The following is a 12,136-nucleotide window of genomic DNA, read 5'->3' on the forward strand; positions in this document are numbered from 1 at the left end:
GAACACCGTTGCTGCACTGTCCTGAGCCGTCTCCTCTTCAGAGGTCTCATAAAAATAGGAAAATTGGACATTCTGTCACGCCTTGGTCATTGTATTTTGTGTTTTCGTTATATATTTGTTCAGGCCAGGGTGTGACATGGGTTTATTGTGTTGTCGTATTGGGGTTTTTGTAGGCATTGGGATTGTGGTTGATTAGGGGTGTGTCTAGTTTAGGCTTGGTTGCCTGAGGCGGTTCTCAATCAGAGTCAGGTGATTCTTGTTGTCTCTGATGGGGAACCGTATTTAGGTAGCCTGGGTTTCACTGTGTATTTTGTGGGTGATTGTTCCTGTCTCTGTGTAGTTTCACCAGATAGGCTGTAATTAGGTTTCACGTTCCGTTTGTTGTTTTTGTATTTATAAGTTATTTTCATGTATCGTCGTTTGTTTCATTAAAGACATGAGTAACGACCAGCTGCATTTCGGTCCGACTCTCTTTCGACGAACGAACGCCGTTACACATTTCGATAACCGAAATTGATTTAAAAGTTTAATAGTCAAATATAGAATATATTAATATAATTATTATTACTAGGTCATAGCAAATTCCCCAGAACTTACATGCTGTGTAGTCTACTACAGGTGTTGTTGTCTAGCTATAACTACATGCTGTGTAGTCTACTACAGGTGTTGTTGCCTAGCTATAACTACATGCTGTGTAGTCTACTACAGGTGCTGTTGCCTAGCTATAACTACATGCTGTGTAGTCTACTACAGGTGGTGTTGCCTAGCTATAACTACATGCTGTGTAGTCTACTACAGGTGTTGTTGCCTAGCTATAACTACATGCTGTGTAGTCTACTACAGGTGGTGTTGTTCTAGCTATAACTACATGCTGTGTAGTCTACTACAGGTGGTGTTGCCTAGCTATAACTACATGCTGTGTAGTCTACTACAGGTGGTGTTGTCTAGCTATAACTACATGCTGTGTAGTCTACTACAGGTGGTGTTGCCTAGTTTATAACTACATGCTGTGTAGTCTACTGCAGGTGGTGTTGCCTAGCTATAACTACATGCTGTGTAGTCTACAGGTGTTGCCTAGCTATAACTACATGCTGTGTAGTCTACTACAGGTGTTGTCTAGCTATAACTACATGCTGTAGTCTACTACAGGTGTTGTTGTCTAGCTATAACTACATGCTGTAGTCTACTACAGGTGTTGTTGTCTAGCTGTAACTACATGCTGTGTAGTCTACTACAGGTGTTGTTGTCTAGCTATAACTACATGCTGTGTAGTCTACTACAGGTGTTGTTGTCTAGCTATAACTACATGCTGTGTAGTCTACTACAGGTGTTGCTGTCTAGCTATAACTACATGCTGTGTAGTCTACTACAGGTGGTGTTATAGCTATAACTACATGCTGTGTAGTCTACTACAGGTGTTGTCTAGCTATAACTACATGCTGTGTAGTCTACTACAGGTGTTGTTGCCTAGCTATAACTACATGCTGTGTAGTCCACTACAGGTGTTGTTGTCTAGCTATAACTACATGCTGGTGTAGTCTACTACAGGTGGTGTTGCCTAGCTATAACTACATGCTGTGTAGTCTACTACAGGTGGTGTTGTCTAGCTATAACTACATGCTGTGTAGTCTACTACAGGTGTTGTTGTCTAGCTATAACTACATGCTGTGCAGTCTACTACAGGTGTTGTCTAGCTATAACTACATGCTGTGTAGTCTACTACAGGTGTTGTCTAGCTATAACTACATGCTGTGTTGTCTACTACAGGTGTTGCCTAGCTATAACTACATGCTGTGTAGTCTACTACAGGTGTTGTTGTCTAGCTATAACTACATGCTGTGTAGTCTACTACAGGTGTTGTCTAGCTATAACATGCTGTGTAGTACAGGGTGTTGTCTAGCTATAACTACATGCTGTGTAGTCTACTACAGGTGTTGTTGTCTAGCTATAACTACATGCAGTGTAGTCTACTACAGGTGTTGTCTAGCTATAACTACATGCTGTGTAGTCTACTACAGGTGTGTTGTCAGCTATAACTACATGCTGTGTAGTCTACTACAGGTGGTGTTGCCTAGCTGTAACTACATGCTGTGTAGTCTACTACAGGTGGTGTTGTCTAGCTATAACTACATGCTGTGTAGTCTACTACAGGTGTTGTTGTCTAGCTATAACTACATGCTGTGTAGTCTACTACAGGTGTTGTCTAGCTATAACTACATGCTGTGTAGTCTACTACAGGTGGTGTTGCCTAGCTATAACTACATGCTGTGTAGTCTACTACAGGTGTTGTTGCCTAGCTATAACTACATGCTGTGTAGTCTACTACAGGTGGTGTTGTCTAGCTATAACTACATGCTGTGTTGTCTACTACAGGTGGTGTTGTCTAGCTATAACTACATGCTGTGTAGTCTACTACAGGTGTTGTTGCCTAGCTATAACTACATGCTGTGTAGTCTACTACAGGTGTTGTTGCCTAGCTATAACTACATGCTGTGTAGTCTACTGGTGTTGTTGCCTAGCTATAACTACATGCTGTGTAGTATACTACAGGTGTTGTTGCCTAGCTATAACTACATGCTGTGTAGTCTACTACAGGTGTTGTTGCCTAGCTATAACTACATGCTGTGTAGTCTACTACAGGTGTTGCCTAGCTATAACTACATGCTGTGTAGTCTACTACAGGTGGTGTTGTCTAGCTATAACTACATGCTGTGTAGTCTACTACAGGTGGTGTTGCCTAGTTATAACTACATGCTGTGTAGTCTACTACAGGTGGTGTTGTGCTATAACTACATGCTGTGTAGTCTACTACAGGTGTTGTTGTCTAGCTATAACTACATGCTGTGTAGTCTACTACAGGTGTTGTTGTCTAGCTATAACTACATGCTGTGTAGTCTACTACAGGTGTTGCCTAGCTATAACTACATGCTGTGTAGTCTACTACAGGTGGTGTTGCCTAGCTATAACTACATGCTGTGTAGTCTACTACAGGTGTTGTTGTCTAGCTATAACTACATGCTGTGTAGTCTACTACAGGTGTTGTTTGTCTAGCTATAACTACATGCATGTGTAGTCTACTACAGGTGTTGTTGTCTAGCTATAACTACATGCTGTGTAGTCTACTACAGGTGTTGTTGCCTAGCTATAACTACATGCTGTGTAGTCTACTACAGGTGTTGTCTAGCTATAACTACATGCTGTGTATCCTACTACAGGTGTTGCCTACGCTATAACTACATGCTGTGTAGTCTACTACAGGTGTTGTTGCCTAGCTATAACTACATGCTGTGTAGTCTACTACAGTGTTGCCTAGCTATAACTACATGCTGTGTAGTCTACTACAGGTGTTGTTGTCAGCTATAACTACATGCTGTGTAGTCCACTACAGGTGGTGTTGCCTAGCTATAACTACATGCTGTGTAGTCTACTACAGGTGTTGTTGCCTAGCTATAACTACATGCTGTGTAGTCTACTACAGGTGGTGTTGCCTAGCTATAACTACATGCTGTGTAGTCTACTACAGGTGTTGTTGCCTAGCTATAACTACATGCTGTAGTCTACTACAGGTGTTGTTGCCTAGCTATAACTACATGCTGTGTAGTCTACTACAGGTGGTGTTGCCTAGCTATAACTACATGCTGTGTAGTCTACTACAGGTGTTGCCTGGCTATAACTACATGCTGTGTAGTATACTACATGTGTTGTTGCCTAGCTATAACTACATGCTGTGTAGTCTACTACAGGTGTTGTTGCCTAGCTATAACTACATGCTGTGTAGTCTACTACAGGTGTTGCCTAGCTATAACTACATGCTGTGTAGTCTACTACAGGTGGTGTTGCTTACAACTATAACTACATGCTGTGTAGTCTACTACAGGTGGTGTTGCCTAGCTATAACTACATGCTGTGTAGTCTACTACAGGTGTTGTTGTCTAGCTATAACTACATGCTGTGTAGTCTACTACAGGTGTTGTTGTCTAGCTATAACTACATGCTGTGTAGTCTACTACAGGTGTGTTGCCTAGCTATAACTACATGCTGTGTAGTCTACTACAGGTGTTGTCTAGCTATAACTACATGCTGTGTATCCTACTACAGGTGTTTGCCTAGCTATAACTACATGCTGTGTAGTCTACTACAGGTGGTGTTGCCTAGCTATAACTACATGCTGTGTAGTCTACTACAGGTGGTGTTGCCTAGCTATAACTACATGTGTAGTCTACTACAGGTGTTGCCTAGCTATAACTACATCCTGTGTAGTCTACTACAGGTGTTGTTGCCTAGCTATAACTACATGCTGTGTAGTCTACTACAGGTGTTGTTGTCTAGCTATAACTACATGCTGTGTAGTCTACTACAGGTGTTGTTGCCTAGCTATAACTACATGCTGTGCAGTCTACTACAGGTGTTGCTGCCTAGCTATAACTACATGCTGTGTAGTCTACTACAGGTGCTTTGCCCAGCTATAACTACATGCTGTGTAGTCTACAGGTGGTGTTGCCTAGCTATAACTACATGCTGTGTAGTCTACTACAGGTGTGTTGCTAGCTATAACTACATGCTGTCAGTCTACTACAGGTGGTATTGTCTAGCTATAACTACATGCTGTGTAGTCTACTACAGGTGGTGTTGCCTAGCTATAACTACATGTGTAGTCACTACAGGTGGTGTTGTCTAGCTATAACTACATGCTGTGTAGTCTACTACAGGGTGGTGTTGCCTAGCTATAACTACATGCTGTGTAGTCTACTACAGGTGGTGTTGTCTAGCTATAACTGCATGCTGTGTAGTACTACAGGTGTTGCCTAGCTATAACTACATGCTGTGTAGTCTACAGGTGTTGTCTAGCTATAACTACATGCTGTGTAGTCTACTACAGGTGTTGTTGTCTAGCTATAACTACATGCTGTGTAGTCTACTACAGGTGTTGTTGTCTAGCTGTAACTACATGCTGTGTAGTCTACTACGGAATGTTGTTGTCTAGCTATAACTACATGCTGTGTAGTCTACTACAGGTGTTGTTGTCTAGCTATAACTACATGCTGTGTAGTCTACTACAGGTGTTGTTGTCTAGCTATAACTACATGCTGTGTAGTCTACTACAGGTGGTGTTGCCTAGCTATAACTACATGCTGTGTAGTCTACTACAGGTGTTGTCTAGCTATAACTACATGCCACAGTCTACTACAGGTGTTGTTAGCTAACTACATGCTGTGTAGTCTACTACAGGTGTTGTTGTCTAGCTATAACTACATGCCCTGTAGTCTACTACAGGTGGTGTTGCCTAGCTATAACTACATGCTGTGTAGTCTACTACAGGTGGTGTTGTCTAGCTATAACTACATGCTGTGTGTAGTCTACTACAGGTGTTGTTGTCTAGCTATAACTACATGCTGTGTAGTCTACTACAGGTGTTGTCTAGCTATAACTACATGCTGTGTAGTCTACTACAGGTGTTGTCTAGCTATAACTACATGCTGTGTTGTCTACTACAGGTGTTGCCTAGCTATAACTACATGCTGTGTAGTCTACTACAGGTGTTGTTGTCTAGCTATAACTACATGCTGTGTAGTCTACTACAGGTGTTGTCTAGCTATAACTACATGCTGTGTAGTCTACTACAGGTGTTGTCTAGCTATAACTACATGCTGTGTAGTCTACTACAGGTGTTGTTGTCTAGCTATAACTACATGCAGTGTAGTCTACTACAGGTGTTGTCTAGCTATAACTACATGCTGTGTAGTCTACTACAGGTGTTGTTGTCTAGCTATAACTACATGCTGTGTAGTCTACTACAGGTGGTGTTGCCTAGCTGTAACTACATGCTGTAGTCTACAGGTGGTGTTGTCTAGCTATAACTGCATGCTGTGTAGTCTACTACAGGTGTTGTTGTCTAGCTATAACTACATGCTGTGTAGTCTACTACAGGTGTTGTCTAGCTATAACTACATGCTGTGTAGTCACTACAGGTGGTGTTGCCTAGCTATAACTACATGCTGTGTAGTCTAATACAGGTGTTGTTGCCTAGCTATAACTACATGCTGTGTAGTCTACAGGTGGTGTTGTCTAGCTATAACTACATGCTGTGTTGTCTACTACAGAGTGGTGTTGTCTAGCTATAACTACATGCTGTGTAGTCTACCACAGGTGTTGTTTGCCTAGCTATAACTACATGCTGTGTAGTCTACTACAGGTGTTGTTGCTAGCTATAACTACATGCTGTGTAGTCTACACAGGTGTTGTTGCCTAGCTATAACTACATGCTGTGTAGTATACTACAGGTGTTGTTGCCTAGCTATAACTACATGCTGTGTAGTCTACTACAGGTGTTGTTGCCTAGCTATAACTACATGCTGTGTAGTCTACTACAGGTGTTGCCTAGCTATAACTACATGCTGTGTAGTCTACTACAGGTGGTGTTGTCTAGCTATAACTACATGCTGTGTAGTCTACTACAGGTGGTGTTGCCTAGCTATAACTACATGCTGTGTAGTCTACTACAGGTGGTGTTGCCTAGCTATAACTACATGCTGTGTAGTCTACTACAGGTGTTGTTGTCTAGCTATAACTACATGCTGTGTAGTCTACTACAGGTGTTGTTGTCTAGCTATAACTACATGCTGTAGTAGTCTACTACAGGTGTTGCCTCAGCTATAACTACATGCTGTGTAGTCTACTACAGGTGTTGTTGCCTAGCTATAACTACATGCTGTGTAGTCTACTACAGGTGTTGTTGTCTAGCTATAACTACATGCTGTGTAGTCTACTACAGGTGTGTTGTCTAGCTATAACTACATGCTGTGTAGTCTACTACAGGTGTTGTTGTCTAGCTATAACTACATGCTGTGTAGTCTACTACAGGTGTTGTTGCTAGCTATAACTACATGCTGTGTAGTCTACTACAGGTGTTGTCTAGCTATAACTACATGCTGTGTATCCTACTACAGGTGTTGCCTAGCTATAACTACATGCTGTGTAGTCTACTACAGGTGTTGTTGCCTAGCTATAACTACATGCTGTGTAGTCTACTACAGGTGGTGTTGCCTAGCTATAACTACATGCTGTGTAGTCTACTACAGGTGTTGTTGTCTAGCTATAACTACATGCTGTGTAGTCCACTACGAAAGGTGTTGCCTAGCTATAACTACATGCTGTGTAGTCTACTACAGGTGTTGTTGCCTAGCTATAACTACATGCTGTGTAGTCTACTACAGGTGGTGTTGCTAGCTATAACTACATGCTGTAGTCTACTACAGGTGTTGTTGCCTAGCTATAACTACATGCTGTGTAGTCTACTACAGGTGTTGTTGCCTAGCTATAACTACATGCTGTGTAGTCTACTACAGGTGGTGTTGCCTAGCTATAACTACATGCTGTGTAGTCTACTACAGGTGTTGCCTAGCTATAACTACATGCTGTGTAGTATACTACATGTGTTGTTGCCTAGCTATAACTACATGCTGTGTAGTCTACTACAGGTGTTGTTGCCTAGCTATAACTACATGCTGTGTAGTCTACTACAGGTGTTGCCTAGCTATAACTACATGCTGTGTAGTCTACTACAGGTGGTGTTGCCTAGCTATACTACATGCTGTGTAGTCTACTACAGGTGGTGTTGCCAGCTATAACTACATGCTGTGTAGTCTACTACAGGTGTTGTTGTCTAGCTATAACTACATGCTGTGTAGTCTACTACAGGTGTTGCTGTCTAGCTATAACTACATGCTGTGTAGTCTACTACAGGTGTTGTTGCCTAGCTATAACTACATGCTGTGTAGTCTACTACAGGTGTTGTCTAGCTATAACTACATGCTGTGTATCCTACTACAGGTGTTGCCTAATATAACTACATGCTGTGTAGTCTACTACAGGTGGTGTTGCCTAGCTATAACTACATGCTGTGTAGTCTACTACAGGTGGTGTTGCCTAGCTATAACTACATGCTGTGTAGTCTACTACAGGTGTTGCCTAGCTATAACTACATCCTGTGTAGTCTACTACAGGTGTTGTTGCCTAGCTATAACTACATGCTGTGTAGTCTACTACAGGTGTTGTTGTCTAGCTATAACTACATGCTGTGTAGTCTACTACAGGTGTTGTTGCCTAGCTATAACTACATGCTGTGTAGTCTACTACAGGTGGTGTTGCCTAGCTATAACTACATGCTGTGTAGTCTACTACAGGTGTTGTTGCCTAGCTATAACTACATGCTGTGTAGTCTACTACAGGTATTGTCTAATATAACTACATGCTGTGTAGTCTACTACAGGTGTTGTTGCCTAGCTATAACTACATGCTGTGTAGTCTACTACAGGTGGTGTTGTCTAGCTATAACTACATGCTGTGTAGTCTACTACAGGTGGTGCCTAGCTATAACTACATGCTGTGTAGTCTACTACAGGTGGTGCCTAGCTATAACTACATGCTGTGTAGTCTACTACAGGTGGTGCCTAGCTATAACTACATGCTGTGTAGTCTACTACAGGTGGTGTTGCCTAGCTATAACTACATGCTGTGTAGTCTACTACAGGTGTTGTTGTCTAGCTATAACTACATGTTGTGTAGTCTACTACAGGTGGTGCCTAGCTATAACTACATGCTGTGTAGTCCACTACAGGTGGTGCCTAGCTATAACTACATGCTGTGTAGTCTACTACAGGTGTTGTTGCTCAGCTGTAACTACATGCTGTATGGTCTACTACAGGTGTTGTTGCCTAGCTATAACTACATGCTGTGTAGTCTACTACAGGTGGTGTTGCCTAGCTATAACTACATGTTGTGTATCCTACTACAGGTGTTGTTTGCCTAGCTATAACTACATGCTGTGTAGTCTAATACAGGTGGTGTTGCCTAGCTATAACTACATGCTGTGTATCCTACTACAGGTGTTGTTGCCTAGCTATAACTACATGCTGTGTATCCTACTACAGGTGTTGTTGCCTAGCTATAACTACATGCTGTAGTCTACTACAGGTGTTGTCTAGCTATAACTACATGCTGTGTAGTCTACTACAGGTGTTGCCTAGCTATAACTACATGCTGTATCCTACTACAGGTGGTGTTGCCTAGCTATAACTACATGCTGTGTATCCCTACTACAGGTGTTGTTGCCTAGCTATAACTACATGCTGTGTAGTCTACTACAGGTGTTGTTGCCTAGCTATAACTACATGCTGTGTAGTCTACTACAGGTGGTGTTGCCTAGCTATAACTACATGCTGTGTAGTCTACAGGTGTTGTCTAGCTATAACTACATGCTGTGTAGTCTACTACAGGTGTTGTTGTCTAGCTATAACTACATGCTGTGTAGTCTACTACAGGTGTTGTCTAGCTATAACTACATGCTGTGTAGTCTACTACAGGTGTTGCCTAGCTATAACTACATGCTGCGCAGTCTACTACAGGTGGTGTTGCTAGCTATAACTACATGCTGTGTAGTCTACTACAGGTGTTGTTGCTAGCTATAACTACATGCGTTGTAGTCTACTACAGGTGTTGTTGCTAGCTATAACTACATGCGTTGTAGTCTACTACAGGTGTTGTTGCCTAGCTATAACTGGCATGCGTTGTAGTCTACTACAGGTGTTGTTGCCTAGCTATAACTACTCTCTACATTCCCTCACATGAACAACAGAGTAGCACTACATAAGCCCTGGTGAAAAGTAGCATGCCTTGTTCAAAAAGTAGGGAACTAAATAGGGAATAGCCTAGGGTGCTGTTTGGGATGTGGCCTATCATCCACCAACCTCATCAACCTCAAGTCCATTCATTTCAAAGTGAGGTAAACCCCACCACTGCGGCTCTGCCGGGAATAGATTGCAGTGTGTCGCATGCTTGCGCTTTGCTTTACCGGAATGACAGGCAAGTAGACAAACTACCACAGAAAGGTGCTGATGTGGGGAGGCAGGTGGCCTATTGGTCAGAGTGTAGAGGAGGCAGGTAGCCTATTGGTCCAGAGTGTAGAGGAGGCAGGTAGCCTATTGGTCAGAGTGTAGAGGAGGCAGGTGGCCTATTGGTCAGAGTGTAGAGGAGGCAAGTGGCCTATTGGTCAGAGTGTAGAGGAGGCAGGTAGCCTATTGGTCAGAGTGTAGAGGAGGCAGGTAGCCTATTGGTCAGTGTAGAGGAGGCAGGTAGCCTATTGGTCAGAGTGTAGAGGAGGCAGGTGGCCTATTGGTCAGAGTGTAGAGGAGGTAGGTAGCCTATTGGTCAGAGTGTAGAGGAGGCAGGTAGCCTATTGGTTAGAGTGTAGTGGAGGCAGGTAGCCTATTGGTCAGAGTGTAGAGGAGGCAGGTAGCCTATTGGTCAGAGTGTAGAGGAGGCAGGTAGCCTATTGGTCAGAGTGTAGAGGAGGCTGGTGGCCTATTGGTCAGAGTGTAGAGGAGGCAGGTAGCCTATTGGTCAGAGTGTAGAGGAGGCAGGTAGCCTATTGGTCAGAGTGTAGAGGAGGCAGGTGGCCTATTGGTCAGAGTGTAGAGGAGGCAAGTGGCCTATTGGTCAGAGTGTAGAGGAGGCAGGTAGCCTATTGGTCAGAGTGTAGAGGAGGCAGGTAGCCTATTGGTCAGTGTAGAGGAGGCAGGTAGCCTATTGGTCAGAGTGTAGAGGAGGCAGGTGGCCTATTGGTCAGAGTGTAGAGGAGGTAGGTAGCCTATTGGTCAGAGTGTAGAGGAGGCAGGTAGCCTATTGGTTAGAGTGTAGTGGAGGCAGGTAGCCTATTGGTCAGAGTGTAGAGGAGGCAGGTAGCCTATTGGTCAGAGTGTAGAGGAGGCAGGTAGCCTATTGGTCAGAGTGTAGAGGAGGCAGGTGGCCTATTGGTCAGAGTGTAGAGGAGGCAGGTAGCCTATTGGTCAGAGTGTAGAGGAGGCAGGTAGCCTATTGGTCAGAGTGTAGAGGAGGCAGGTAGCCTATTGGTCAGAGTGTAGAGGAGGCAGGTAGCCTATTGGTTAGAGTGTAGTGGAGGCAGGTAGCCTATTGGTCAGAGTGTAGAGGAGGCAGGTAGCCTATTGGTCAGAGTGTAGAGGAGGCAGGTAGCCTATTGGTTAGAGTGTAGAGGAGGCAGGTAGCCTATTGGTCAGAGTGTAGAGGAGGCAGGTAGCCTATTGGTCAGAGTGTAGAGGAGGCAGGTAGCCTATTGGTCAGAGTGTAGAGGAGGCAGGTGGCCTATTGGTCAGAGTGTAGAGGAGGCAGGTAGCCTATTGGTCAGAGTGTAGAGGAGGCAGGTGGCCTATTGGTCAGAGTGTAGAGGAGGCAGGTAGCCTATTGGTCAGAGTGTAGAGGAGGCAGGTAGCCTATTGGTTAGAGTGTAGAGGAGGCAGGTAGCCTATTGGTCAGAGTGTAGAGGAGGCAGGTAGCCTATTGGTCAGAGTGTAGAGGAGGCAGGTGGCCTATTGGTCAGAGTGTAGAGGAGGCAGGTAGCCTATTGGTCAGAGTGTAGAGGAGGCAGGTAGCCTATTGGTCAGAGTGTAGAGGAGGCAGGTAGCCTATTGGTCAGAGTGTAGAGGAGGCAGGTAGCCTATTGGTTAGAGTGTAGAGGAGGCAGGTAGCCTATTGGTCAGAGTGTAGAGGAGTCAGGTAGCCTATTGGTTAGAGTGTAGTGGAGGCAGGTAGCCTATTGGTTAGAGTGTAGAGGAGGCAGGTAGCCTATTGGTTAGAGTGTAGAGGAGGCAGGTAGCCTATTGGTCTGAGTGTAGAGGACTCAGGTCGCCTATTGGTTAGAGTGTAGAGGAGGCAGGTAGCCTATTGGTTAGAGTGTAGAGGAGGCAGGTAGCCTATTGGTTAGAGTGTAGAGGAGGCAGGTAGCCTATTGGTTAGAGTGTAGAGGAGGCAGGTAGCCTATTGGTCAGAGTGTAGAGGAGGCAGGTAGCCTATTGGTTAGAGTGTAGAGGAGGCAGGTAGCCTATTGGTCAGAGTGTAGAGGAGGCAGGTAGCCTATTGGTCAGAGTGTAGAGGAGGCAGGTAGCCTATTGGTTAGAGTGTAGAGGAGGCAGGTAGCCTATTGGTCAGAGTGTAGAGGAGGCAGGTAGCCTATTGGTTAGAGTGTAGAGGAGGCAGGTAGCCTATTGGTTAGAGTGTAGAGGAGGCAGGTAGCCTATTGGTCAGAGTGTAGAGGACTCAGGTAGCCTATTGGTTAGAGTGTAGA

The 12,136-nt window shown here is 44.1% G+C and overlaps 1 long non-coding RNA gene across 5 annotated transcripts; it reads left to right on the forward strand.

The window, feature by feature from the left end:
* Window positions 1-10,612: 10,612 nt before the first annotated feature.
* LOC127909646 (uncharacterized) lies at window positions 10,613-12,136 on the forward strand. 5 transcript variants are annotated; one of them, XR_008072250.1, is made up of 4 exons: window positions 10,613-10,636; window positions 10,861-11,312; window positions 11,473-12,016; window positions 12,049-12,136. It is a non-coding gene; the product is annotated as an uncharacterized LOC127909646 (long non-coding RNA). The 5 variants fall into 5 exon arrangements; XR_008072252.1 differs by lacking the exon at window positions 10,613-10,636 and having other exon boundaries at window positions 10,687-11,312; window positions 11,473-11,728; window positions 11,793-12,016; XR_008072249.1 differs by lacking the exon at window positions 10,613-10,636 and having other exon boundaries at window positions 10,687-11,312.

Source organism: Oncorhynchus keta, chromosome 19, assembly GCF_023373465.1.
Source record: "Oncorhynchus keta strain PuntledgeMale-10-30-2019 chromosome 19, Oket_V2, whole genome shotgun sequence".
Taxonomy (NCBI): Eukaryota; Metazoa; Chordata; class Actinopteri; order Salmoniformes; family Salmonidae; genus Oncorhynchus; species Oncorhynchus keta.